This window comes from Neovison vison, chromosome 4, assembly GCF_020171115.1.
Source record: "Neovison vison isolate M4711 chromosome 4, ASM_NN_V1, whole genome shotgun sequence".
Lineage (NCBI taxonomy): Eukaryota > Metazoa > Chordata > Mammalia > Carnivora > Mustelidae > Neogale > Neogale vison.
Genome location: NC_058094.1, coordinates 171,696,065 through 171,724,004, shown reverse-complemented (window position 1 = coordinate 171,724,004; position 27,940 = coordinate 171,696,065). Strand labels below are relative to the sequence as shown.

General features: G+C 37.2%; 1 protein-coding gene across 4 annotated transcripts in view; it reads left to right on the top strand.

Annotated features, from left to right (window-relative positions):
• Positions 1–12,576: 12,576 nt before the first annotated feature.
• Positions 12,577–27,940, top strand: part of DGKB (diacylglycerol kinase beta) — a 693,878-nt gene continuing 678,514 nt past the window's right edge. The window contains exon 1 of one of the 4 annotated variants that reach the window (XM_044246133.1): positions 12,577–12,808. The gene's annotated coding sequence lies outside the window, so the exon portion shown is untranslated. Of the gene's footprint in view, positions 12,853–13,062; positions 13,347–27,940 lie in introns of those variants that run through there. The other 3 variants (XM_044246130.1, XM_044246131.1, XM_044246132.1) reach the window with 3 other exon arrangements.

Here is a 27,940-nt window from a genome sequence, read left to right as displayed (position 1 = left end):
TTCAATTGTCAGAATGGCTAGAATAAAAAAGATAGGAAATAACAAGTGATGGTGAGGATGCAGAGAAAAAGGAACCCTCATACACTGTTGATGGGAATGTAAACTGGTAAAGCCAATATGGAAAGCAATATGGAGATTTCTGAAAAACTTAAAAATAGGATTGCCATAAGATCCAGTAAGTCTACTACTAGGCATCCACCCCCCAAAACCAAAAATGCTAATTCAAAAAGATATATGCATCCCTATGTTTATTACAGCATTATTTACAATAGCCAAGATATGGAAGCAACCTAAGGGTCCATCCATAGATGAATGAATAAAGATTTAGTTATACATTGGAATAGTATGCAGCCATCTAAAGGATGATATCTTGCCATTTGTGACAACATGGATGAACCTAAAGGGTTTCACTTATGCTGAGTGAAGTCAGACAGAGAAAGACAAATACCATATGATTTAACTCATATAGAATCCACAAAACAAAACAAATGGATAAACAAACAAGAAGCAGAATCAGATCTATAAATACAGAGAGCAAACTGATGGTTGCCAGAGGGAAGGGAGTGGGGGGATGAGCAAAATGGTGAAATGGGTTGAGAGATGTAGGCTTCCAGTTATGGACTGCATAAGTCACAGGAATAAAAGATACAGCATAAGGAATGTAGTCAATGATACTTAACAATGTTGTATGCTGACAGATGATAGCTATCCCTGTGGTGAACATAGCATAACTTACAAAGATGTGGAATAGCTATGGTGTACAACTGAAACTAATGTAACATTATGTGTCAAATATACTCGTTTTTTTTTCAAAATTAGAATAATGACCTTTGACAAATTAAATAGGGGACAGTTATTTAAAACAAGGAGAGGCAACATGGCAGAAATAGAGAAGAGTTTCTTCTAAAAGGCAATATGAGAGATGGTCTATAAGTAGTGAAGAAGTAAATATGTGTGAGGCAATCATGTATGTGGTGCATGCCAACAAGAGAAATAGAGCTTTAAGTGACCAATTGAAATCATGAGAAAGACAATGGTGATGAAACAGACACCTTGACAGGTTTCCACTCAATATTTAGCTTTACCATTGGCATTCACTTACCTTGCTCAGTGGCAACTAGGGTAAGAAGCAATGATGAATTCTGTGGCTGAATTTATATAACACTAAATACGTTTCATTTTAACTCCATGAAACAATTCTGGCTTCTTCTGTAATCTTTTCAACAGCCTCTTGTTTGATCCTCCTGGTGCTTATCTCTTTTACTTCTGATACAGTATAATCATTACCACCAGATGAATCAGCCTAACCATGCCCCCAATGAATTCATCCCTCTGATGAAAACTCAGAGTCTAGCTGTTGCTCTTCTTGCTGCAGGCAAGTTAAAGTGACTCTAGCTACTTGATGCAAGATAATGCCATTCAACAAATATGAAGTGGTTCATAGGCTAAAACAAGCCACAATACAACTAAACTTAGAAGGGTTAAAAACAGATTTGTTTGAATATCTGGATAGAAACATTTGGGAGTGTTTTTATTGGAATTTGTCAACTCCAATAGTTGATTTGGTTTGGGAACCTCAGATGTCTAGGAAGAACGTCTAGTTGGCTTAACTTAGATCCCCTTGGCCTTGGGAATAGGGTGTTTTTATTTATATTTCAACAAAATTGTATCCAAAGAAAAATCAGTTTGTTACAAGAAGATAGGGAACTGGACACTGAGTAGGAGTAAATAGAAACTTAAACAAGTCCCAAACAATCAAAACTCAGATGGGCTTTGAACATAGTCCAAATATCTTAGCCTCATAGGCAACTTTTTTTTTTTGCTGGTTTCTATATACTGTTTTAGTGTCTTAAGAAATTTCCAGTTTATGTAGAAACAGAGTCAGAAAATGAACCAAAAAAAATGGTCCACTGATTTAATTAATTGCCTTCCTTTTTTATTTTTACATCTTTGGTCTCCTATTTTAGGTTAAATGAAACATAGCATTTCTATAGTTGGACTTCTGTGGGTCATGGTATCCAGATGCTTACTCTATAACTTAAGGCACTCATGAGAGCCTCAGGTGAATATGCACATTTTTCCTAGATGGTTTAGACTTGGAAAAGCCAATATGTGTTTTGAAGGGAAACAAAGAAAAGAAGGAGATTTGCCAACACTTCCCGAATTTATTAATTTTATGTAGATGTGCATAATTAATAGATCATTAAACTTGAGTGCCCGTCTGCCAAACATTGGGCTAAGTGTTGGAGCTGTAGTAGCAAAATAAAAATTGCAGAATCTTGCCCCTCATAGAACTTAAAAATTAGTGATATTGACAAAATATTAAGCAAATAAACAACAAATGTACTGTATAATTAATAATTATCCTAAGCTGTATGAAAGCAAACCATAAACACTTATTCTTCAACACCAGTCTGGAAAGTTTACATAACATAAAATCAACTCTTTATAAAGTATTTTCAGCATTTGGACAGATCCCTACACAAACACAGTTATTGATGCTGTGATAATTTTGGCAATGTTTGTTATTCCAGACATTTTTCAAAGAACTAAAGCTACAAAAGCAAATATGATATAGTTCTTCCTTCATTGAGTTTATGGTATAAGGAGGGAGAGCCACAGAAAAACTATGATAATATATAATATTTCACTGCATGTATACATTGTGAAGTTAACATAGTTATTAAATGCATAAATTGGGTACTTGGGTGGCTCAGTCAATTGAACAGCTGCCTTTGGCTTAGGTCATGATCCCAGGGTCCTGGAATCGAGCCCCACGTCGGGCTCCCCAACCAGCAGGAAGCCTGCTTCTCCCTCTTCCTCTGCTTCAGCCTGCCCCTCCCCCTGCTTGTGCAGACTGGCTTGCTAGCGCTCTCTGTCAAATAAATATGTCTTTTTAAAAAATAAAATGCATAAATTAATGGCTCTATTATTCTTTACCTTGGCATGACGTATATCTGATACAAACTATTAGTTATAATAAATATGTAAATGCTTGAAATAGATTATAACATGAAAAAAGGTAAGGAATCTTGAATTCACAGTTAATGAGGATATTATATTGTCAAGAATTCTATCTCCACATAATTTAAAGTTAATATAAATTATTGACATTTCAAGTGTTAGGTTAGGTACATCAGTACTGATTAAACATAAATTAAGCAATTATCTGTTCTGTTGCCTTAAGCATTCTAATTTCAGATCTTAAATGATATTTACTTATTAAGAGTAGAGAGGCATTATAGTGGAGCTGTTAGGAATATGAGGTCTAGAATCAGTTTATGAAGATCCAGTGCCCTTGCTGATAGCCAGAGTTTTTGGTCCTTGGATAAATTTCTTTGTACTTCTGTTTCTTCAGCTAAAAATTGGAAATGACAAGAGTATCTGCATCATAAGATAGTTGTGAAAATTAAATGCGGTGCCATTGTTTAGTATATGCTCTTAGATTTAAGTATTTGCTCTTACTGAAAGTGAACATATTTTGGTGGACAGAAAAAGGAAACAAAGTTAACATAAAATATGTTCTTCTAAGTTTTCTGTTGGTGTTTTTATTTTATTTTATTTTATTTATTTATTTATTTATTTATTTATTTAAAGAATTTATTTATTTGACACAGAGAGATATCACAAGTAGGCAGAGAGGCAGGCAGAGAGAGAGGAGGAAGCAGGCTCCCTGCTGAGCAGAGAGCCCTATGCGGGGCTCGATCCCAGAACCCTGGGATCATGACCTGAGCTGAAGGCAGAGGCTTAACCCACTGAGCCACCTAGGCGCCCCTATTTTTTTTTTTTTTTTGTATTTCAGATTAAGTCTTTCTAAGAAAAAATTGTTTACTATATATATTAGTTTTTTTGCTTTTTAAATAATACATATTTTGATTGTACAAAGTATCATGACATCACAGTTTCCCAGGATTATCACCATGGGTGGCAATTTTTGCCTAACAGTTTTGACGTCAATTCCTATTGATGTAAAAGTGCTTATTTCAGTGTTTCATGGAACTATTCAACCTCAAAAGCCATTTTTAGATAAATCATCCAGGGCAAATATGGTCTCTGAATTCAGGTCATGCCAACTGAGAAAAAAAAGTGACTACTTTTTAAAAAATATATTTAGTCATTGTCTGTTTTAATTATGCAGTTTATTTTTAATTTGCAAGCTGACATATAATGAAGTCAGGTAGTATAAAAATTTATTTTACAAACTAAGTTTTAAACATTGGGCTGGATATGGTTATAACTATTTAGAAAATCTCCAATGAAATTTATTTTTCTTTCTACTTCTACAAATTATTGAAGTTCCTCTTCATAATACTCTTAAGAGGAGCTTCAAAGCTCAGTCTTAGTAACATAATGTATACATGATACTGGTATAGGTAAGAATGATGAAGCTATGAAAAACATATAAAAAGGTTTAGAAAAAGACAACATTGTACAAAACACCCCCTCTTTCAGGAGACCTTCTTGTTATTGCTGAGTTATTTGAGAATCTGATATTGTAACCTATTGTAACCAATAGGAAGACAAATTATTGACTGTAGGATAAAATGAATTGGCTTCCATAGATATGCCTGTTTGGGGACTGTACAAGGTCACATATAAGATCAAACTTTTCTTCCTTCATACTCTTCATTCTGGGAAATCAGTAAGAAGTCACCACAAAAAATATGAGTTCAATTTTAAGAAACATTTATTGACGCTTAGAATATGCTTCTCTATTTAATGAACATACTTTATTATATGAATATTTATATTTACCCACAGCCAGTATAGACTGAAAAGGTTAACTGAAGAAATGCATCCTTAGTTTCTCAAAGTAACTTCAAGGACATATACTACACAGATTGTTAATTTCACTACAGTGAATATAATGAATCTTGTTATTAAATTTCCACAGCCCTACAGCATTTGCCTTTTTAATAAAATGCTCTGTTAAATCTGCCCCAAATAAATCCCTTATATATATATTTTTAATGCATAGTGTAAGTAGCTATAATTCCTGTTACAATTTTTTTAAAGATTTGATTTATTTGAGAGAGAGAGAGAGAGAGAAAGAGAGAGCACACATGAACAGCGGCGGTGGGGGGTGGAGGCAAGAGGCAGAGGGAGAAGCAGAATCCCCACTGAGCAGAGGGCCCAATACAGGGCTCTATCCCAGGACCTCAGGATCAGGACTTGTGCTGAAGGCAGATGCCTAATAGACTGAGCCACCCAGGTGCCCCTCCTGGTACAAATTTTAATACAGATTATTCCTTTCAGATTCCTTGGCATTCTAGAAGTTATAGAAATCTAAGTCGATTTAATAAAAATTTAAGGTTAAATCATATAAGGTACAATAGAAAACATTTAAGCCCCCCACCAAAGGAAAACAAAACAAAGAAAACCCCTGCCCTCATCTTAAGGTAGTTCTTGTCTAAAATGTAGACAAGATAAACCTTTTTTTTTTTAAGATTTTATTTGTTTATCTGAGAGAGAGAGAGACAGAGAGAGAACATGAGCAGAGAGAGGGAGAGGCAGACTCTCTGCTGAGCAGAGACTGACAGCGGACTTTATTGCTGGGCCCTGAGGTCATGACCTGAGCCAAAGTCAGTCGCTTAACCAAGGAAGCCACCCAGGTACCCCCAAGATAAACTTTATTTTACCAGTTAAATAGTTTAAAGTTAAAGTACCTATTTGCTTGAAATTTATAGCCTGTTGTTTTAAATATTTTAATATTTAAATAAATGAAAGCTATCTCTTCTCTTTTAAAAAATGACATTTAAAATAATTTTTGTGGGGCAGCTGGGTGGCTCAGTGGGTTAAAGCCTCTGCCTTCGGCTCAGGTCATGATCTCAGGGTCCTGGGATCGAGTCCCACATCTGGCTCTCTGCTTAGCAGGGAGCCTGCTTCCTCCTCTCTCTGCCTGCTCTCTGCCTACTTGTGATCTGTCTCTGTCAAAGAAATAAATAAAATCTTAAAAAAAATAAATAAAATAATTTTTGTTACAATTCCATATCAATACAATTGAAAAATCTTTGAATACCTTCTGTTTGTAGGACTTTGTGCAAATATAAATATAAATTGACCTGTAAGTCCAGTGAAGAGACAAACAAACACATGGCCTCCCAAGTGCTAGAGAGACTGATGGGATGTCATTCTAGGATTAGAGAAGGCCCAGAAGAAAAATTAATTAAATCCGCTTATCTGGCTTCTTCGGGGGGGAAAAAAAAGAAAGCAAAAGAAAACAGTCACGGCAGAATGTGTATGCTGTGTTTTTAAAACAAAAAACATTGGTCTAAATAAGAGTGAGGTCATGCAATATAAAATCTGGCCATTTTTAGGAATTTGTCCTGAAATTCACTGTGCAAGTGACCATTGCTAAATCAATTATAATGTAATCCACATCCATCATGGAGACAGCCAAATAAATGGCTAGGCTATATTAGAGTTTGCTAATTTCCCACATAAAAGTTCCATTTCAAAGCTACAATTTCTCTGTCACAAGCTTTGTATTTTGTGCTTTAAATCATGTTTTGCTGCACTTTCTATGGTTCCTTAAGTAAGTATGTAGCTGTGGACTTCACGTGTTGTGGGTGCTTAAGGATGTTTGATTGAAGGCTTCTTCAGTAATTCTTGTGATTTGTCCCTGTTCATTCAGACCTCTTTACAGCATGGGTTACCTTCTTGAAGTAGAGGGAGAATGCTCTTTGATTTAAAAAACTGTGTCTTAGGGTCCACAGTACACTTGCTGACCCCAGGAGGCCCCAGGGGAATCATGCAGATTCAGCCAATGTCATTCAGTTTAAAAAAATTCAATAACTGGGAAGTCAAGTAGGTAAACATTAACCTCAGAAATCATGACTCTAATGAAGGGAAGAGGTAAAAATCCCTGTGTGTGTGTATGCATGTGCATGCAGTCGGGAGCATAGGTGTATGGGTGTGGGTGCACATGTAGGTATAAGCATGCTCAGGCCCCGCACATGCAGAGTTCTGCCAGGCAGTGTTTTGTGTACTTTACCTGTACCCAATTTTTTGATTCTCCAAGGTGTTCTGTGTTGTGGATGCTGTTATCCTCATTTTGAGATATGGACAAGTGCATTGCCTTCTTTCTCTGGCATCCTTTAAGGATAAAACAAAATTGCCAGCATCTCTCTGGGAGGAGTTTGTACCCATGACTGGTGCCCCAGCTTGAATGACTGCTACCTTAGGAATGGGACCCCTGAGCACCTGGCTCTGAGAGTCAACGAGTCTTGCTTTCATGATTCCAATAGGACTATAGCAAATGAAGAAGGAGTTTTATTTTTTAAAAATTTTATTAGTTACAGGGGCACCTGGAGGCTCAGTTGATTAAGCAACTGGCTCTTGATTTTGGCTTGGGTCCTAATCTCAGAGTCTTGGGATCGAGCTCTATGTAGGGCTCCATGCTTAGTGGGGAGTCTGCTTGGAATTCTCTCCCTCCCTTTCTGCCCCTCCCCTACTCTCTCTCTCTCTAAAATAAATAAACAAAACATTAATTAAAAATATTACTATTTATAGGTTTATTGACGTATAAGTGACTTGTAAAATGTTAGGATATTTCAAATGCACCTTATGGTGATTTGATATATGTATCCATTGTGAAAGGATGCTCCCATCTACTTAATTAACATATCCATCACTCATTTATTTGTTTATTGACAACATTTAAGTTTATTCTCAGCAAATTTCAATTATACAGTGTAGTATTATCAGTTGTAGTCACTGTGTTTTACATAAGATCTTCAGACCTTATTCACATTAAAGTTGAAAGTTTGTACTCTTTTCCCAACCTTTCCCTATTTTCCCCACTTCAACCTTGTATGATCACTTTTATACTCAGTTTCTATGAGATTTTGTTTTTTGTTTGTATATCAGGTTTCACATATAAGTGATACTATGAACTTCTCTTTCTGGTTTGTTTCACTGAATATGTATCATATCTTCTTTATCCATTTATCCATCCACTGACAGACACTTAGGTTGTTTCCCTGTCTTAGCTTTTGGGAGTAATGCTGCAAAGAACATGAAAGTATAGATACCTCTTCAGGATTCTGATTCCATTTTCTCTGGATATATATGCAGAAGTGGGAATATTGGACCATATGGTAGGTCTATTTTTAGTTTCTTGAGGAACCTCATACTGTTTTTCTATAGTGGCTGTACCACTTTGCATTCAGACCAATAGTATGTAAGGGTTTTCTTTTCTCTACAACCTCACCAACATTTATCTCTCATATTTTTGATAATAAATATCATAACAAGTGTGATGTTATTCACACACACACACACACACACATACACACATAACAGAATATTATTTATCCTTAAAAGAGAAGGAAATTCTGCCATTTGCCATCTATAACAATATGAATGAAACTGGAGTGTTTTGCAAGTTAAATGAACTAGACAGGCAGAGAAAAACAAATACTGCATGGTTACACTTACATGTGGAATAAGAAAAAAAGAAAAAAGTTGAATTTCCAATACAGAATCAGAATGGTGGTTGTCATGGGCTAGGGGTAGGGAAAAATGATACAAACTTACAGCTGTAAGATGAATAAGGAAGGATCTAATGAATAACATAGGGACTGTTTTGATAATACTATATTGTATAATTCAAATTTGCTGAGAGGGTAGAACTTAAGTGTTTCAGCAAAAAAAAAAAAATCAAATATGTGAGGTAATGGATATATTAATCAACTTGGTATGGGAATCTTTTTATATAGTATATGCATGTCAGATCATCATGCTGTATATTTTCTTTTTTTTTTATAAAGATTTTATTTATTTATTTGACAGACAGAGGTCACAAGTAGGTAGAAAGGCAGTCAGAGAGAGAAAGGGAAGCAGGCTCCTTGCTGAGCAGAGAACCCAATGCAGGGCTCGATCCCAGGACCCTGAGATCATGACCTGAGCCGAAGGCAGAGGCTTTAACCCACAGAGCCACCCAGGCGCCCCTATTTTAAATATATTCCAGTTTTGAAAATTGTATTCTAATGAAATTGAAAAAAAATCCTGGTTTTATAAATGTGAAACTTGAGATGTAAAAAGACAGTTGTTCCAAGGTCATATATATGGTCATTGACACACCTAGGAATTAAAACTTGCCTTTTTTTTTGTGCCAGAGCTTGCGTGTCTAACATTGCTATTCCTAGCCTGAGAGTATAGTGGAGATTGGTAAATGACCTTCCCGGCAATAAGCCATGATGACCTGCTATGTTATTTCCAGTCCTGTAGAATGTGAAAACTGGATTAGATTTGGTCTAAGAGCCTATTCAAATCCAGTATTTTATAATTTTTATTCTTTATAAATATAGGGCCTTTTCTGGATCTTTCATTAATTTCTAGTCTACATGAACTTATTTATGGTTTGAAAACCACTGGAAAAGTTACCATGTTACAATCTACCCCATTTAGGAGGTAGTCATTGTCTCATCATTAAAGTCAAAGTTGTGAAGATTATAATCACACTTGATATAAATTAAGCTATTTGATTTTTCTCAAACATAACAAAGTTAAAAAATGTTTACACTATAAAGTAAGAATACATTTACTTATGGGACCATATGTCCTTTAGATGCACATGCTAAGAGTGTTTGGACTATGTTTCTCTTTCCAATGCTTTGTACATAATATTCAATAAATGTTTGTTGAATAAAATAACATGACAAGGTGTTTCTAAGCACCAGTTCACATAAAAGGCTGTTATTAAATACAGATTTATATTGACTTTAAGTAATGTATGCTATGTCACTAATTAAGCTTTGCTTTTCTTGAATTTGTTTTAAAAATTACCTTGCTTGGGCGCCTGGGTGGCTCAGTGGGTTAAGCCACTGCCTTCGGCTCAGGTCATGATCTTGGGGTCCCGGGATCGAGTCCCACATCGGGCTCTCTGCTCAGCAGGGAGCCTGCTTCCTCCTCTCTCTCTCTCTGCCTGCCTCCTGCCTACTTGTGATCTCTGTCTGCTAAATAAAAAAATAAAATCTTTATAAAAAAAAATAAAAATTACCTTGCTTAAATTCATAAAAGGTTAATAAAGGTTATCTTGCTTATAATCCTTGTTATAGGACTAACATTTTAGGAACACACACACATACATGTGTAATGACCCAATTCCTATTTTCTTTTTCTTTTTTCTTTTTGGATAAGCCTATAACTTCTGGGGAATGTTTTCTTTTTTCCCCCAAGTTTTTGTTAGTTAACATACAGTGTAATATTAGTTTCAGGTTTAGAATTTAATGATTCAGCACTTCTGTACAACATCCGGTACTCATCACAACAAGTGCATTCCTTAATTCCCATCACCTGTTTTACTCATTCCCCACCCTGCACCCTGCTTACCTCCCCTCTAGAAACCATCAGTCTGTTCTCTGTAGTTAAGAGTCTGTTTCTCGGTGTACCTCTCTTTTCCTCCCCCTATGTTGATTTGTTTTGTTTCTTAAATTCCACATATGAGTGAAATCATACAGTATTTCCTTTCTCTGACTTATTTCACTTATCATAATACTCTTTAGCTCTATCCACATACCTGCAAATGGCAAGATTTAATTCTTTCTTATGGTTGAGTAACATTCCATTGTTTGTGTGTGTGTTTGTGTATATATATATATATATATATATATATATATATATTACATCTTCTTTAGCCATTTATCAATTGATGGACATTTGGACTTTTTCTGTAATTTGGCTATTATTGATAATGGTGCTATGATTATCAGGGTACATGTATTCCTTTGAATTAGCTCTTGTGTATTCTTTGGGTAAATACCTATATTGCGATTGCTGGGTTGTAGGGAAGCTCTATTTTTAACTTTTTGAGGAACCTCCATACTGTTTTCCAGAGTGGCTATAGCGGTTTGCATTCCTACCAACAGTGTAAGAGGGTTCCCCCTTGTCTTCCTCCTGTCAACACCAGCTGTTTCCTGTGAACAACCTATTTTCTTAAACATCTAGTACCCACTAGACTAAGTATTTAGTCTAGTTTAGACTAAGGATTTAGAAGTCAAATTTGGAGGGGGGGGCTGTACATTTCTTAAAGATGAATGGTCCTGATGTTACTGAAGTAGGCAGAGAGGCAGGCAGAGAGGAGGAAGCAGGCTCCCTGCTGAGCAGAGAGCCAATGTGGGGCTCGATTCCAGGACCCTGGGATCATGACCTCAGCTAAAGACAGAGGCTTTAACCCACTGAGGCACCCAGGCGCCCCTCATGTACGACTTTAAAACAAACATTAATTTATATATTTTTGTTATAATTGCAGTAAGGTTGGTTTTGGTAAATTGATATTTATTGGATAATTAACAAATGCTTTGTACATTAACTAGCCTTTGTTTATCTAAGAGCAGTGATTTTTTAATATAAACAGATCAAGAGAAAAATGTATTACTTAAATCTTTTGGGTTCCTTTCCTCCTTCTGGGTCCTCTGTTGTATTTGTTACACTTCCTTCTTTTGTATTAACATCTGTCCAAGTTAACCCTGATTAAACAAACCCTAACAAATGGGAAAATATATGGCAAATACAAAAATTGCTTGGAGCAGAGCAGAAATAATTAATGGTGTGCATTACAATTACAATAAAAAAAGAATTAAGTTTATTTTTAACTTAGACAACTGAGCGCTCGAAGTGGATTAATAGTACCAACAATTAAGTGCAGTGCGTGTGTACGGATGTGTGTGTACATACCTGTGTGTCTAGTTGGGAGGGGTTGTTCATGGTTATCCAGTCTATTACAGAACAAGAATAAAAAGACAAACTATTGCTAGAACAGATTAAGTAAGTTATTGGGAAGTATTCTTGTCTTTAGGGGTTTTGAAAACTTGGTTAAGTTCTAAATTCAGCTCAGCTTCACCTTATGTGAGAATAAGCTGGAGATAAATCAGGGCAGAGAATGAGCAACCAATAAGAAGAGAAAGGGAGACTCCACAGGCAGCAGTAACCAGTAGGTTTCACCGGAATTTCTAGCTGACAGAAATACTGATGCATTGAAATCACAGTGGATACTTTGCATGGAAGACGAGAGCCAACAAGGGATGTGTGTATATCAAGATAACCTGCATTCAGCTTATAAACACCCTCCTTAATAGCTGTCTGGTTTTGCATACATTTTATAAAATGGACATGATTATTTCGTGGCTTACATTTTTATTACTCCAGTGCATTATTTTACACACATGGCTCAAAATTATCATTTTTATCGGTATGCTGATGGGCTATGCATAGAAACGATTTCCCTTTTAATATCCACCTGCTTTTCCCCATCCCTTCTTATTTTATCCTCCTCCATCCTCCAGTCCCCTGCTCCCAGGTGACCAAGTTAGAATGCAGGAATAGAGTGTGCAGCTTTTAGAATTGCTAGAAGTGGGTTAGGCAAGTGGCTGATGCACAATGACCCGGCAAGGACTATAGTTAGCCAGAGGGTGGGGAGACAAGGTATCAAGTTTCCTGGGGAAGGGGAAACGTATTCTGAATGGTAGTAATTGCAGTGAATCAAGCTTAATGTCTCAACCACAACCACTCATACCTGCACAGTCTCCACCCTCCTCTTATAACTGGTCCAGCAGTTGAAGAGCTGTGAAGCCCTGTCTCTCTGTCTCCTTCTCCCTGAGCTCCAGCGGCAGTAGTAGCAACAGCAGCTGTGGAAGCGCCAGCTAGAGATAGGCAGGCTCAGTGCTTGCAGCCGCGCAGATCGCCTCCTCCTCGCCACACGCACACACATCCACACACGCACTGCACAGATTCCCAATATCACCGCGTCTTGGTAGAAATGAAGGACTCAAAGAGATGAGCGAAGAGCATGAGTCATGGACAACAGGTATTTCATCTCTGACAAATCCCGTTTCCTTCTGATGCTTATTGGTATGGATAATAAAATAACCGTTTATGATGCCTAGCCTGAGTGGGAGCCTGGAGGTGGCCGCGCAGAGGAGGGGAAGCGGGAGTGCGTGCGAGGTGGGGAACGGGGGATGCCAAAGATGACTTTCAGGCTCCGGAAACCTACACCTCTGAGCCTCCGCTGCTGTTTTTGAGTTGCAAATTGTCAGGCAAGGGTGGGCTGCAGGCAGCCTGTGTTGTTGACTGGAAGACGATTTCCATCTTTCAGACACTAGTTAGAATGGGCCGTGCGTGCTGGAAGGGGGTGGAAGTCGAGGGGAGGAGATGCTGCGAGCGGAGTTCTTGAAGCTCCACTCCTCTGGGGAAGCCGAGCTGCGAGGCAGCCTTCTTTACCGAGCCGAGAGCGTGTGAATTGGAAGGGATCCTGAGAGCTGGCTGGTCCCAGGTCCTCTCCGGAAAAGCGGTTGCTCTCGCTTCGGGGATGCGATGCGCCCAGCCTTCGCCTGCATCACACTGCAGTAAGTTAAACTCGACACGGCTGGCAATTTGAGTGGCTTCTGGGTTTGTGCTGCGGGGGAAGGCAGGCTGAGAAGAAATGGCGAGGAAAGTTCGAAAAGCATAGCTTTGAATTCTCCTTGAGATGTTAAATCGGTTTTTCTCTCTGACTCCCGTTCTAGTTACGCTGTAGTTGGTTTCCTCTTGGTTATTTGTTGGCGGACGTGGCTTGTCGGGTAGGTATGCCCTAAAGCGCCTAGTCCATTGTGATTTTAGGCAACAAAACCGGTAAAGGCGTCCTACATTGAATTACAATAGGGAGCTCCTGAAAGTTACTAATGGACGACACTTCGCCTTTTCAAAAGAAAATTCGTGAAGAGGCCAGCTTAGACTTTCAGATGCCCACCTAATTGTTACAAGTTTCATTCCAGACTTATTCCTAATCTTCAAAGAAAGAAGCAATCTAACAAACGAAATGAAGCAAAGGTCTTTGATTTATTTTATTATATTAAAATGAAATGTGGAGTAGGTCTCTCGATCACTATCAGACTTAGGATAAACATTCAAATACTCTTTAGTGGGTGGAGGGCTGGATTCCTCCCAGTTTCTTACTAGTGCAATCATCTCCACTTGCTAAGGAGTCCCCTCCTTGTGATTTCAAAGTTGGGGGGTTTACATAGATGGCTTTATACCTCAAACCGATCAGCATTGTGGTCCCTGGCAGAAAAGGAAGGCTAAAAAAAACTTTTGGAAAAACTACTTCAACTGGTTGCTCAAATTGCAGATAACAAACTCTTAAAAGGAGGTAAAAACAGGTCAGCGACATCCAGCCCATTGTAAAGCAAATGACTAAATAAATGTGAATGCAGACAGAATACTAAAGGTCTCTTTTAGAGGGAAACCAGAAATAATTAATCTAAAAATGCTGGCGTATTTCTAACCAGGTCCTCTTTTACACTGACCAGAATTCTTTTTTTTTTTTTTTTTTTTTTAATGAAGCAAAGAAGAAGGAATTCTCAAGCAGAAAGAACATGTTGCGCAAAATATTAGACCTAGTTGTAGAATCACTGGAAAAATTGTGGTGTTACTATAGTTTTCTCCAAGAAGCATTAATGAAAAAACAGGAGTACGCAAAACAGAATTCAGGATTTTACGCTGGATTCCATATGCTGTCATAAGTTCTGTAGGATAAAGAGGTATCAAAACTTATGAAACAGCTACTGTGAAATGCAAAGTAATTCAGAAATTCTCCATTTTTTGAAAAGAAGAAACTAAGAATCACTCTTATCCAGTTATTCAATTTTTAATTGTTACTCTTTCTCGAATCCACCTAATCTTCATTATTTTATTAAGAAATAAAACATATCCTGAATGTAATTTGAATTACTTTGCCTGCTCCTGTCAGGGCTCTCCAGATAAAATATCTTTGTCATTATGGAAATACCCAATTATTAGAGGTAACCTATTCCATACACACATATTACTTGGTGCAGAACTGTGTGTATAACTTTGTAAATCACTGAGTAGAATGTAATCCAGAAGATATATTGTGATAGTGAATGTGTGATAGTGATTAAAAACTTTCGACAGCAATAAAAAGGAAAAGGAAGCACATACACAAAAGACTAAAATAATACCGTTGGAGCCAGTTTGTAAGCAACTCTGTTATAGATCACTATCTGAACCTCAAGTATTAGCTAAAGAGAAGAAAAATCGAGCTAAAAGCCTGAATGGAATTGCTAGGAATTTGAATTGCATAGGGATTCATCAAAATATCTTTTAACATAGAAACATAGGTAGAAGAAGTCAGGTTTTGGGAATACCTTCTTTTCATCATTTGGTTGGCTTCACTGTAAGCCTCATGTTCTACCTCATGTCATGTGTGAGAATATTTTCAGAACTATTTTTGAAATAAAGCAATTATTTTAAAATTTAAACCTTTGTTAAGTTTTGCTGGGAAAAGTGTCTGAACTAGGCAAGTATCCTATGACTCATGCTTCCCTTGCACACCACAGAAAGAAGGAAGAGTTGTAGAGACAAGCCAGAGATAGCGGCTGGTCCCTCAACCTAATTCTGCCTGCTAATAATGACTATGATGTTGATATATAGGCTTGAAATGACATATTAAGAATATCCTTTCCTGGATGCTTCTCCCCCTGGCTGGCCTCAGGAACAGAACTGTACTTATACATGCATGATGCTGTTGTAATATTCTCTTAACGGTAATACTTCTCCCTAGGAACATCTGCCAGGAGGAAGATCTAGGCGAGGATTTGAAACCTCTTCCTGTTGCTCCTCTCCCATTCGTGACATTTCTCTCTCTTTAAAAGATTTTATTTATTTATTTGACAGACAGAGAGAGAGAGATCACAAGTAGGCAGGGAGGCAGGCAGAGAGAGGAGGAAGCAGGCTCTCTGCGGAGCAGAGAGCCTGATGTGGGGCTTGATCCCAGGACCCTGGGATCATGACCTGAGCCGAAGGCAGAGGCTTTAACCCACTGAGCCACCCAGGTGCCCCACATTTCTCTCTCTTTTAAAACACCAATACAAAACAAGGCAATAATCCCATGTATTTGTTCATCTTTAGGTATTAATTATGAAGTAGGTTCAACCCTTGATAGCTCCTTGGTTTATTTGCATGTGTGATTCATTCGCCGTACAGTACATGAATAGTTCACAGTTATTGTGAGTATACAAATAACAGGTATTAGGTTAAGTACTTTGAAAATGTCCTCTCATTTATGGGATAATAGCTATAGGAGAGATGGCATTTTCTCGCCTTGATAAGAAACTAAATCACACAGCAGATAAACAAGTCACCTAAAACAACATATTTTAGTAAATGGTGGGCTAGGATTAAGTCTAAATCACTTTGCTCCATTATTTTATTAAAATGGTACTCTACCATGTTCTAGTGGAGCAAGCTTGTCAGTGGAGTGTATTGAGACTGCTTGAGAAATCATAGCCATCAGGAGAAAAATCCCTGCTCTACTGATACCCAAGACTGGATCTATCCAAATGAAAACCTGAATTGACCCCAAATCCAAACTTGGCATACTCAGGTCTTCTAATTTCAGTGTTCTCTGGCTTCATGAACCATGAGAATGAGGCTGGGGACATCTTTGTCAGGAAGGAAAATGATGGAGTTAATATGGGAGGAGAGAAGTTGGGAGGCTCAAAAACCAAGAGGGATAAAAGGGAAATAAGAGGAGGCTTATCATGGTAGGAGACTGGTATGAGAAATTGTCCAGATACTGTGTCCTGAGGGACGCTAAAAAACAGACACTTTGGACTGCATGTGAGACAGATAAAGCGCAGGTTTAAACCATCTCTTTAAGGAGTTGTAAGGTCTGATTATAAAAATTAGATGAGGCTCGCCTTCAGATATTCTCCTTTATGCTTTGTTTTTTACACTTTTTTTTTTTTTTAAGAGTAGAAATGATGATTCAAAAGAAAGTGGGAGCTGAAAGGCCTGATGATGACCAAAGAGGTAAAACAATGTGTGGAAATATCACCGGTTCTCGTATAATCACTTTCTGAAAATTTGCCAGGCAATGAAGGGCCATCTTCAACTGGTGAGGATAAAAGCAAAAACGGTTCATTTAGGTAAAATCTGAAGTGTTAAGGAGAATAACATGATTACTGTCACTTGTCTTCTTATCACAGAAGACAAACACTAACAAGGAATAAAATGAAAATGTTACGGGCATACCGCCAAACAATATTTTAAGATTGGTCTTTCTCAGCATGCTAAATTTACACAGCTGAAATTCTTTTTTAAGTATTATCTGAGTCAACAATTTGAAATGAAGGATTTGTCTTGAACAAGGAATCTGTATTGCCATGTAAGTTTGAAACACAATGTCCTTGACTCAGTTTTTTTTTTTTTATTGGCAATATGCCAATCACTACAGAGCAAGGAGCACAAAAGTTATTACCTTCAAAATCAGAGTATAAATATATCTGCTCCATAAGGAAAGTTGATGAGCTTTGGTGGAGCTTTGCAAATACATTTACATTGTCAGCCCTGATTCTTTGTCCTGTCTCTTGTCACTTGTGACACTGCAGGTCGAGGTTAGGAATAGAGTTAGGACAGTCAACTTCAAGGTTGATTTTTGAATGTGGTGTTTGGCTCTCTTCCCCTTACAGTTTAAAACTAATGACAGGAACTTTTGTTGAGTGCTTGCTTCATACCAGTTGCTTGTATGAGCATCTTGCACATTTAATTTTGACAGTACCCTTATAGCATAATCCTGTTATCATCTGCACTCCATTTTTAAAGAATATTTTATATATTTATCTGACAGAGGGAGACACAGCATGAGAGGGAGCACAGGCAGGGGGAGTGGGAGAGGGAGAAGCAGGCTTCCTACCCAGCAGGGAGCCCAATGGGGTTCATCCCAGGATCCTGAGATCATCACCTGAGTGGAAGGCAGACGCTTAAGGACTGAGCCACCCAGGGGTCCCCTGCATTCTGTTTTATAAAGGAACAAACTGAGGCACAAGAGGGATAAAAGTCTCACCCGCAGTTCCAAATTAGTACTTTTGGAGCTGGGACATGAACTAGAATCTGACTCTAGAGCCCATGCTTTTAAACCAAAGGCTCCAAGTTTACTTATTAACTCTTACTGGCTTTTTAGAAGCCTCTACAATTCATGCTATTTGTTTACCTCTTTTGTCTCTTCTTACACCTCTCTCTGTAATGTCTTTCTTGACACCCACATTCCTCTGTCCTTACTCTTTAGTGTTTCACCTCATGATGGATCTTTAAGCTTTTGCTCTGGCATCACAACCTTCCAGGATTCTGTTTGGAGTCTACCACCGGCCCAACTGTCCTCTTCTGTTTTTCCACTGACACTTGCACTTCCTTTATTATTAAATATGCCACAGAGGGTTGAAATCATCTATTTTCTGCATTGAGGAAGGAAATTGAGCCTTATTTATCTTTGGAATGTTAGTGCTGAGTGTTATATCTAATACAATAAAGAACACTGAACTCAAAGTTCTATTTCAGTTCCCCGAGGGATCTGTAGTTCCGATTCCATAGTCTTTACCTGCCAAAAGACTACAGAATGGTCTTTAAATGCAGGTTACAAGGTTTTAGTTAGATAGTATATTTGCATTAGTTGAGCTCGTAATTTGTATAAAATTATTCAAAAGATATTTGCCGCACCCTGTGATACTGCATATTTAGAAGATAGGAGTCAATATTTTGGAATATGACAGACGGCTGATTCTAGACTACAGTATTGAAATCTATAATGATACCTAATTTCTGGTACTAATGTATCTTTTTTTAAATTTTTTTTTAAAGATTTTATTTATTTGACAGGCAGAGATCACAAGTAGGCAGAGAGGCAGGCAGAGAGAGAGGAGGAAGCAGGTTCCCTGCTGAGCAGAGAGCCCTATGCGGGGCTTGATCCCAGGACCCTGGGATCATGACCTGAGCCAAAGGCAGAGGCTTTAACCCGATGAGCCACCCAGGTGCCCCAGTACTAATGTATCTTGAGGGGGGTAAAAAGCAAGTGTTGGAATAAGTGGTTCATTGAAGATATTTTGCTTTGTCCGCCAGTAGAATGAAGTTGTGAAATCGTGCTTTCGAAAAACTATTTCTTGAATTCTCATTTTCTTTGCGGGAAAGTCCTGAGAAGATTTTGCTTTAGTCATAGCTAATAAATATTGAGTCCTCTCAGGAACAGACATTGGAAAGTTGACTACCACTGGAGGAAAATGAAAAAGTGGGTAATGATGGGAAAAATCAATCTCTACTCTCCCTCCCCCAGAGAACCATTTTCAGTTTATGGGATAATTTGGATTTTAGTTATTAATGATACGTAAATTTCTTTCATTAAGTATTTAAACATTATAACAATGTGAACTGGATGGGCATAGCTATAGCGCTTTCTAAATATAGTATTTTCATTAAAAGTATTGGTCAGATAACTCTATTTTATTCTTTTTTTTTTTCTACTTTATTCTCTTTCTAATCCACACAAATCATTTGTCACATATGCAGTTATATCCAGGGGAAGACCAGTGGTGATGAGATGTGGAGATGTGTGATAGCTATTTAAGATCCCTTTGGAGTTCGATCAACAAAGTTAGATAAGAGTACCTGAGTGAAATAGCTGGGCCTTCCTTTATAGTACTTCTTTTTATTTATAGGATTTTGGCTTGTATCATATTTTGATTATTCATGATGTTGGAATTGTGGTTAAAGGTGTGGAGAAATGGAATCGATATAAAATTTCTTGGTATGCACAGATGCTCATTTGAATTTCATCATTTCCTTCTTAGACCCTGTGATATAGGGGTTAACATTTATTCTTTGCCTTAAAATTGCCTGGCCTCAAATCTTTCAACTTCGATGACTTTGAGCAAGTAACTTAAATTCTATGGTTTGCATTTCTCTTTGTAAAACAGGGATAGTGGACATGATATCCACTTCATGGAATTACTTGATTTAATCATGTGTGTAACAGGCTTAGAATGGAAGGAACACAATAAATACTCAAAAAACAATAGCTATTTAGTATTTTCTATTTACTTAGGATGCTTTCTCAGGTAAAAAGTAAAGTGCCAATAGCAAAGAAAATGTTCTAAATAAAATGTAAAAGCTGTTTTCATTCTAGTTTTATATTAATAAAATATGAGACTCATAAAATCTATTAAATGTTATAGTAAACATCTTCTTTATAGGGTCATCTTTATTTATCATTTTGCCCAAAAGGTTTTTATTGAATTATTTAAAAAAAAAAAAAAAAGGTAACTGGTAACAAAGGTAAATTAGACAACACATGCAAATACTTCTGGGAGCGTGGTTGGCACAAATCAACCCTTAGGCCTATCAATTCTCTTCCCGTTAGTTATCACCGTAATGGAAGACCTTTCATTTTTCTTCCTCTGACCACCTTAAGAGGTAGGCACAGCTGTCATCCACTTAATACACAAACTGATCTGTTTTCATCTATTTCGACTCTTCTCCATTCGTAACTATGCAGACTGGGAAAAGATGATCTCTTATGTGAGGAAATCTGTTATTACCTAGATTGACTCCCTTTGAATCATATGAACTGGAAAGGAGGGAGAAATGGAAGTGTTGCGGAAGAGCATTTCAGGATCCTTGACCTGAAAACAGAACTTCAAGCACAAAAGATGAGTTTGTTCAGCAACTTGTTCTGCTGAGACAGAGAATGCAGGGAAATGTTTTTTCCCTGGGCTTTTGACCAAGGAATCCCTTCACTGGTTACTTAATGAAAAGAAAGACTGGGGAATTCTGGCTTGCCTGCCTTTCTTAGCATTGTATTTTAGAGATGCTAAGTAACAGTCAGCTACTTCTGGGAAATTTTAAGGTTCCTATGAATAAACACACTTAGTAAAACTATTACCTTAAGAAACTGGCCATGATCCTGTGCTTTATTTTATTTCATTCTTTAGTTAGGGTTGGGCTACCTTGTTTTAGGCAATGTGCCTGGCTCAGGAAAGGAAAGAGTAAAATAAGGGACAAATTCGTATAGTGATCAAGGTACTTCTGCAAAAGACACAGACAGACAGAAGCAGACACACCGAAACAAGGAAGCAAATACATGATGTATTGTTGTTACAATAAGTGCTGTGAAAGAGACAAAGAGGTGAAACAGAGAAGAACAGAGGTCCTGTTTACTGGGGAACAAACCAGTTTCAAGACTCCTAAGAAACACTTCACATACCTCCCCTCCATTATCCTTTTCTTCATCACAGAACAAGGTTCTGGTGTTGACAGTGAGCAGAGCAGGATTATACACCTGAAGTAATCCAAAAACCAAGACAGATGAACTCATGGTGAATCAGAATTTTTGAATTATTGAGCAAAAACATTTCATTCAGTCAGAAACATGACTCCCACATTGCTTTTCCCTTTACCTTTATATTACAGGATTATTCAGCTTGTGGCAGCTTTTAAAGATTAGAAAAAATGCAAGGACTTAATGTTGCTTAGTAACTTGTGTTGCCTGTCATTTTGGGTTGCACATAAACAACTTGTAACTTCCCCACACTTGTCCCAAATTACTAGAATTGAGAAAGAGCACACAAGCTGATGAGTCACTTTGCTATCCTGTTGTTCTTAATAAGAGTTCTGGTTAGCAGGATGGGTGCGTTCTCGTTACATAATGTTATTTGCCACCCCATATGTCAGAATTTTCTGTTTGGCAAATAGAGGTTCCTTCCCTGTCACCCACTGAAGAAAGCGTAGCATTACAGCTCTTCAGGGCAGGAGTATTGCTGTGTTTGGGTGCCTGGTTTTTTTTTTTTTTCTTTTTTTTTAAGATTTTATTTATTTATTTGAGAGAGAGAGAGAGCAAGAGTATGAGAGGGGAGAGGTCAGAGTAAGCAGCAGGCTCCCCACTGAGCAGGGAGCCTGATGTGGGACTTGATCTCCAGACTCCAGGATCATGACCTGAGCCGAAGGCAGTTGCTTGACCAACTGAGCCACTCGGGTGCCCCTGGATTCCTGGTATTTTGAAGGTACTCCAGACTGTATCAGACTATGTAGTGAAGGTGAAGTGGTAGAGGTTTTTGACCTTCATTTGGTAATTTTATTTTAGAACTATTAATGCTTTTATCCTTCAAGCTACTTGCATAACTGCTTGGTGGTACATTTAGTGTTCATGTAACTGTATTATCTTTGTTATAACACTTTCGAAGCAAAACAAAACAAAACAATGGTTTCAATGTGACTATAATAATCTTTATGGTTAGATTGTGTTTTCTAATTCCTAAAATTAGAAACTCTCTTGTATATGTGCACGCTCTCAAATAAATTAAAATCTTTAAGGAAAAAAAAAAAAAGATTTGGTGTATATGTCAGTAGTATGGGAGTACTGTCTTAATCAAATTTTTTTCTCTACTAGGAAATGTCAAAGCTACATTGAGGGAATTAGCACCTATGTCTTACCTTTGGGGAGCATTCAGGTTAAAGAGAATGCACATACCTTATTTCTTTAACATTTGTTTTGCTGATCCGAATGAATTAAAATCCAAACTATGTTAAGATATAAGGAATAATTGTTTGAGGAGTGCTATTATGTGTGTTAAAAGAAGAAAAGGGCAAGAAAGCGTTCCTTATCTAAACATTAAAGTTAAATAGTTTTCTATTTTAAAGACTTCTTACAGTTCTTCAGATGAAACTGTGTGTTGGAATCTCTAAGAGTGGGATTTAGTACAAATTTCCCTAACCTCATTTAATCACAGAATCTCTTCTTTTGGGAACATCCATTAATATCTCTTTGGAAAACTCATCACAATTTACTAGTCTATTGGCATTCAATAATTCATTTAAAAATTTTTGAGCCTCTCTCATACATAAGAGTACTAAGTTCTGGAAAGAAAATTATGACTAGAACCTAGACCTGACATTAAGTAGCTCCAAAATTGAGGGTTAGGAGAAAACACATAGACGTATAAATTAGAACACCATGGGCTATGGGCAGTGCTAGAAGATAGATGTCCAGGAAGCACATCTTCCTGTTGAAAGTTGAAAGTAAGAGGATAAGAAATTCATTACAGATAATTTAGAATGAGTTGGGTCTTGAGGGAAGGTCGTAAAAAAAAAAAAAACAACAAAAAAAGGACAATAAAAACACCAGGAAGTATTTAGAAATCATGATTCTATTACTCTCCTGTGAAAACCCATACTCTTTTCATTCATCCAAGCTTAACTCTTGAGTTACTAGTTGGCTAATGTGAATAAAGAGATGAGAGAGCAAACTGGGAAGAAAATATAAATTTGGGGATACAGACTGTAATTGCTTTCTTTGAAGTAGATGTGAATCCCTGGGAAAAGAATGTGGAGTGAGAAAAAGATAATTTTAGGAACAAATCCCAATGAATTTTAATATTTATAGAGTATATATAGTTGAGTGTATATATATAGTATAATAGTTGGGATATTAAGAGTGAAAACAAATTGTCACAGGGGAGGAAAACAATAGCAAAAATCTGTGGTATTCCAAGGACTAGGGAAGAACATCCTCTAAGAATGACAAAGTAATCATCACTGCCAGATGTTGCTGAGAGGTTGAGATGAGGAATGAAAAATATCCATTGGATTTGAACACAGGGAGATCATTGGTGATTTTTAGCTAAAGATGGGTTGCCATGGTGACTGGGGTGAAACCCAGGTGAAAATGTGTTAAGGAGTGAGTAGGAGCTCAGGAAATGGGACATGGGGAGTGACTCATTGAAAAAGTTTGTGTATGAATATTTGAAAAAAAAAAGAGTTGTTTCTGGAGAATAATGGAAGTTTGAAGGAGCTTTTCTAAGATGGCTGTTTTTAAGCATATCTAAATATCTATGAGAAGTCCAAATGATTAAAAAGTGTGCTCTACTTGGGTTGTCTGGGTGGCTCAGTCGCTTAAGTGTAAGCTCTTTTTTTGGTTCAAGTCATGATCTCAAGGTCACGATCCAGCCGGGCTGAGGCTTGGGGCACTGCACTGGGTATGGAGCCTGCTTAAGATGCTCTTTTTCCCTAAATTGAGGATAATTTTGGAATTTAAATTCTCTCGGCAGAATTTGAACAAAGTGGAGAAAGTTAGAAGTTTTTGGACAGGGTTGGAGAAGTTATTGACCAGAGATATTTGCTAAGATCTGAGTGATATTGGGGTAAGGTGCATTTGAGTAGATGGTTATACCTTTACAACAAAAATAGTTTACATGAATATGTGATTCCTTTCAGCAGCTATTGATATGGCATTGAAAAATATAGAGCTCATCCAAGATGTATTGTTTTATTTCATTTTGCTTTTTATATTGTCATCACCTACTCTCTCAGTATCCCATCATCTTCTTTATTACTTCTTCATATAGAGAAATTTGGATGATAATTTTCCTTTATCTTATCTCCTGATATCATCATGATTGATTAAAATACATAGGTTGACAAGTGAAGTAATAGCTTACAGAAATTCTTAACTACCTTACCTTCATTGGCATTCCACTCCATTCCATGCTAACCATTGGTCAGTGACTCTCTTCTGAATCTTGATATCTGAAATATCTCATCTTTAAAAATCATGAAGTACAGAACATTAATCACCTGTTCTTTCCACCTCCCACCATTCTCCGGTGCCTTGACACACCTTGTTCTCTTTGTGACTCTACTCATTCACCATCTCCTTGTTATCTAGGCAACTTAAATAATTCTTTTGCCCAAATCTTCATTGCTTTGAACTCTTTTTCTTCCACTAAACATCTGGCAAAATCCTTACCCTTTCTCAACTGAGAAGTTTGGTTTTGCTTTTTCACTTCATTGCTCTTGAAAATCACAAAACTGTGAAAACTGGTGTCATAATAAATTTGTGATCTCCCATCTCAGTCTGACCTTGGTAATACTATATGGTGCCATGTTTTATTTACCTTTCCCTTGTCCCTACCAGTCTTCTCATTAAGCTCTGCCACACATGTCCTTAATGTTGCCTTAAGAAAAGAAAGTCTTAACTCTTGTTTCCTTCTTCCTCTTTGTGCCATTTACTTTTATTTTTGGTATTGGCATTTAAACATTTTAATTAGATTTAGATTTTAATTAAAATTATTAATATTACAGTTACATGCACTTTTCTTCCCACTGCCTCCCCTTCTCATATCCCAGCCTTTAGACAAAGGTTCATAACATGGCCCCTCTTTATCTTTTCAAGAATGCCTGTTGCCACTGTATTCTCTTCCTATCCAATGTTTCTTTGACATTAAGCTACTTAAAATATCCTTTCTGTCTGTGTTCCTTTCTTACTTTACTTGAATTCTCAATGTGCTCTGATTCTCTGTTTCTTTTCTGTGATTGCAGCAGTACCTGGCACAAAACAGGTAGGAAAGAAAACAAAACAAAACAAAAAAACTCTGAGTGAAAGTGAACTTTGAAAATACCTCTTTCTTGATTGAAGGTGATGGATCATCTCATAAAGCATTTCCCTGGGTCAACATTGTTTTTCTCTTTCCGTTTACTCTGTTAGAACGCTAAGTGACTATCTCTGTTCTCTGATATACACTGTTTCGTACCTCCTCTCTGTCCATTTTTCAGTATAATTTGCATTGATTCTGAACAAGTGCCTGTTCTTTAGCATGTTTTCCTCTTCATCCATAGTAGTAAAAAATATATTCGCTTATTCTGGAAATAATATTCAATCATGTTAGTCTGTTTGGAGAGAATGAGGTTATTCTTAATTTTACCAAATGCAGTAACTGGTGCTTTATTTCTACAATATTAGCAGTTTAAGTTAGATTTAGGCATTTGTTTTATTTGTGACACCATTCATGAATTGATTATCGGCATTCAGTTGTCAACCTGCATGTAAAGAAGTGGAAGGATCAGAGTTATTTTCAGAATCTGACAAGAACCAACATGGAGACTTTGAGGGCTTATCGTAAGTAAACAGTAGGCTAAGAGGTCACAAATGTGGAGAGAATAAGAAATAATCTAGTCTATTTTCCTACTGCTATGTCACTTACTCAGAGTCCCATTTAAGTGGTGATGTACCAATGACAATAGGAAGAAAATATTTTTCTCAGCCAAATACTTACTACACTTATTACCAATACTTATTATAAGGAGTATGAATGAATAAAAGGTTTTTATCAAGATTTCTCTGTGTAATTCACAAGTGGGTGGTCACCTGCGCAGATTCTTGCTTTCCCATATCCCTATCCTCCTTCCATTCTTTCCACAGAATCAGATATGAACTAATAAAACAAATGAAAGCATTTTTAGGGGGAAAAACACGATTTATATCAAACCTCAGTTTCAAACTATATTCATCCACAGCAGTACATTAGTCTACTTTGCCAGTATGTGTTCTTCACTTATGCACAGTTTAAGAAATTATAAAATTATGTTGTCCTTGGAATAACTTTTGAATTTCAGATTTTTTTTTTCTATATAGTTTTACCTAAGCAATAAAAGTAAGATTAGCTGTGACCTAAAAAAAAGTATACTCAGTCATTTTACTAAGAACACAATATGGTATGTGCCCTAATTAATTTTATTTATGGGATATTAAAAAGAATAACTTCATAAGGAAACGAAAACTGTGGAAAGAGATGACTTTCAGAATGAGACACTCTCAGAGCTTCTGACTGGATAAATTCTGATAAGCTGATATATTTTTAATGCATATATGTTTGATTTTTCCTCTTTTTTATTGGTTTTAGCCATTACTAAAGGAGGCTAATGTATTTCTCTATGTTACTTATTCCAGGCCAAACAGGACAAAAAAATTGAAAAACTGATTTTCAGTTTGTAGAAAAGACTTCTTTGATAGGTCTGAATTGAAGACACTGGAGGCCAAGTTTCCTTTTGCCTTATGTTGTCCAGATTCTATTCATCCCACACTTTTTGTTTTTGTAGGTTCAGGGTGGGATTTTATGTTCTTATTTTAGGACTCTTTTTCTTCTACTTTCTGCTTTTCATTGCCAAGGGACTAAGTACAAATAATTCATTGATTCCTGTAAAGACTTGGTTTTTTTCTTTGTCAGTTTTTTATGATGAACAAAACATTGGTGACCTATTACTACCCAAAGAATGCTCATTCTCTCTTAGTTGATATGCATTGCTGTTTCTTTCTTTCTTCAAAGAATATTTTATTTATTTATTTATTTGATAGAGAGAGGGAGCTTGGGAGAAAGGAGCAGGGAGGGAGGGAAAGCAGACTCCCCGCTGAGAAGAGAGCCTGACACAGGGCTCAATCCCAGGACCCCAGGATCATGACCTTAGCCAAAGGTAGGCACTTAACCGACTGAGCCACCCAGACGCCACTGTACTTCTGTTTCTTAAACTGAGTACTGATTTGCGAAATGTGCTTCCTCTCTCAGCTACTTAGCGGGTGGGAAAGATTTTCTAAGTGGGGTTTGTGGTAGTCCAAAGCCAAGCCAATTGTGCTGGAAGTTTGGTTGCCTTGACGAAGCACAAGAAATAGAACACAGATGTTTGAGTGCGTCTGTGGTGCAGCAAGGCTGTCACCAGAAGGAAGAGGGCTGTTGTGCTGGTGTGGCCCCACACCCAAATGGTTATAAAAGACCACAATGCCGCATGTTGTACTATGCTGACTGGGAGTATTCCTTCCTCTGCATGGACTTCTGGTAGTACTGAACTTTGGTTATGCCCTTGTGTGGAATAAAACAAAGCCTCGGGGAAGATCTGCTCGCTTGCATTCTTAATCTTGTGTCTACTCTTTGCAAGGATTATTTGCCAGGATAATTGTAAATCAAAGTGAAAACCAAACATAGTTGAGTCATGACCCTAATCCTTGCCGTTTCTAGACCCTGAACCAGCTTTTTTGTTCTAACCAGCTTAGAGTCAATGATGTTAAAAATGATTTTACTGGGCTGGCTCAGAGATTCATGGCCACTGCCTGCATCGCGTCAGTAATTCCTGGTTTCTGTAGTTGGAGGGTTTTGCCCATATCTTACCTACCACAGTACAAGCTTTCTAGTCTTATTAAATGTTTTAAAAGTCATTAAGATTAGAAAAATTCTAACAGGCCAGTAAATATTACAGTTACCAGCTCTTACTTACTTTTCTTCCTAATATCAGTATTTAAATAAGAGGGTTCAGACACTACCTACATGTAACCAACCTTGAAACTTAACTG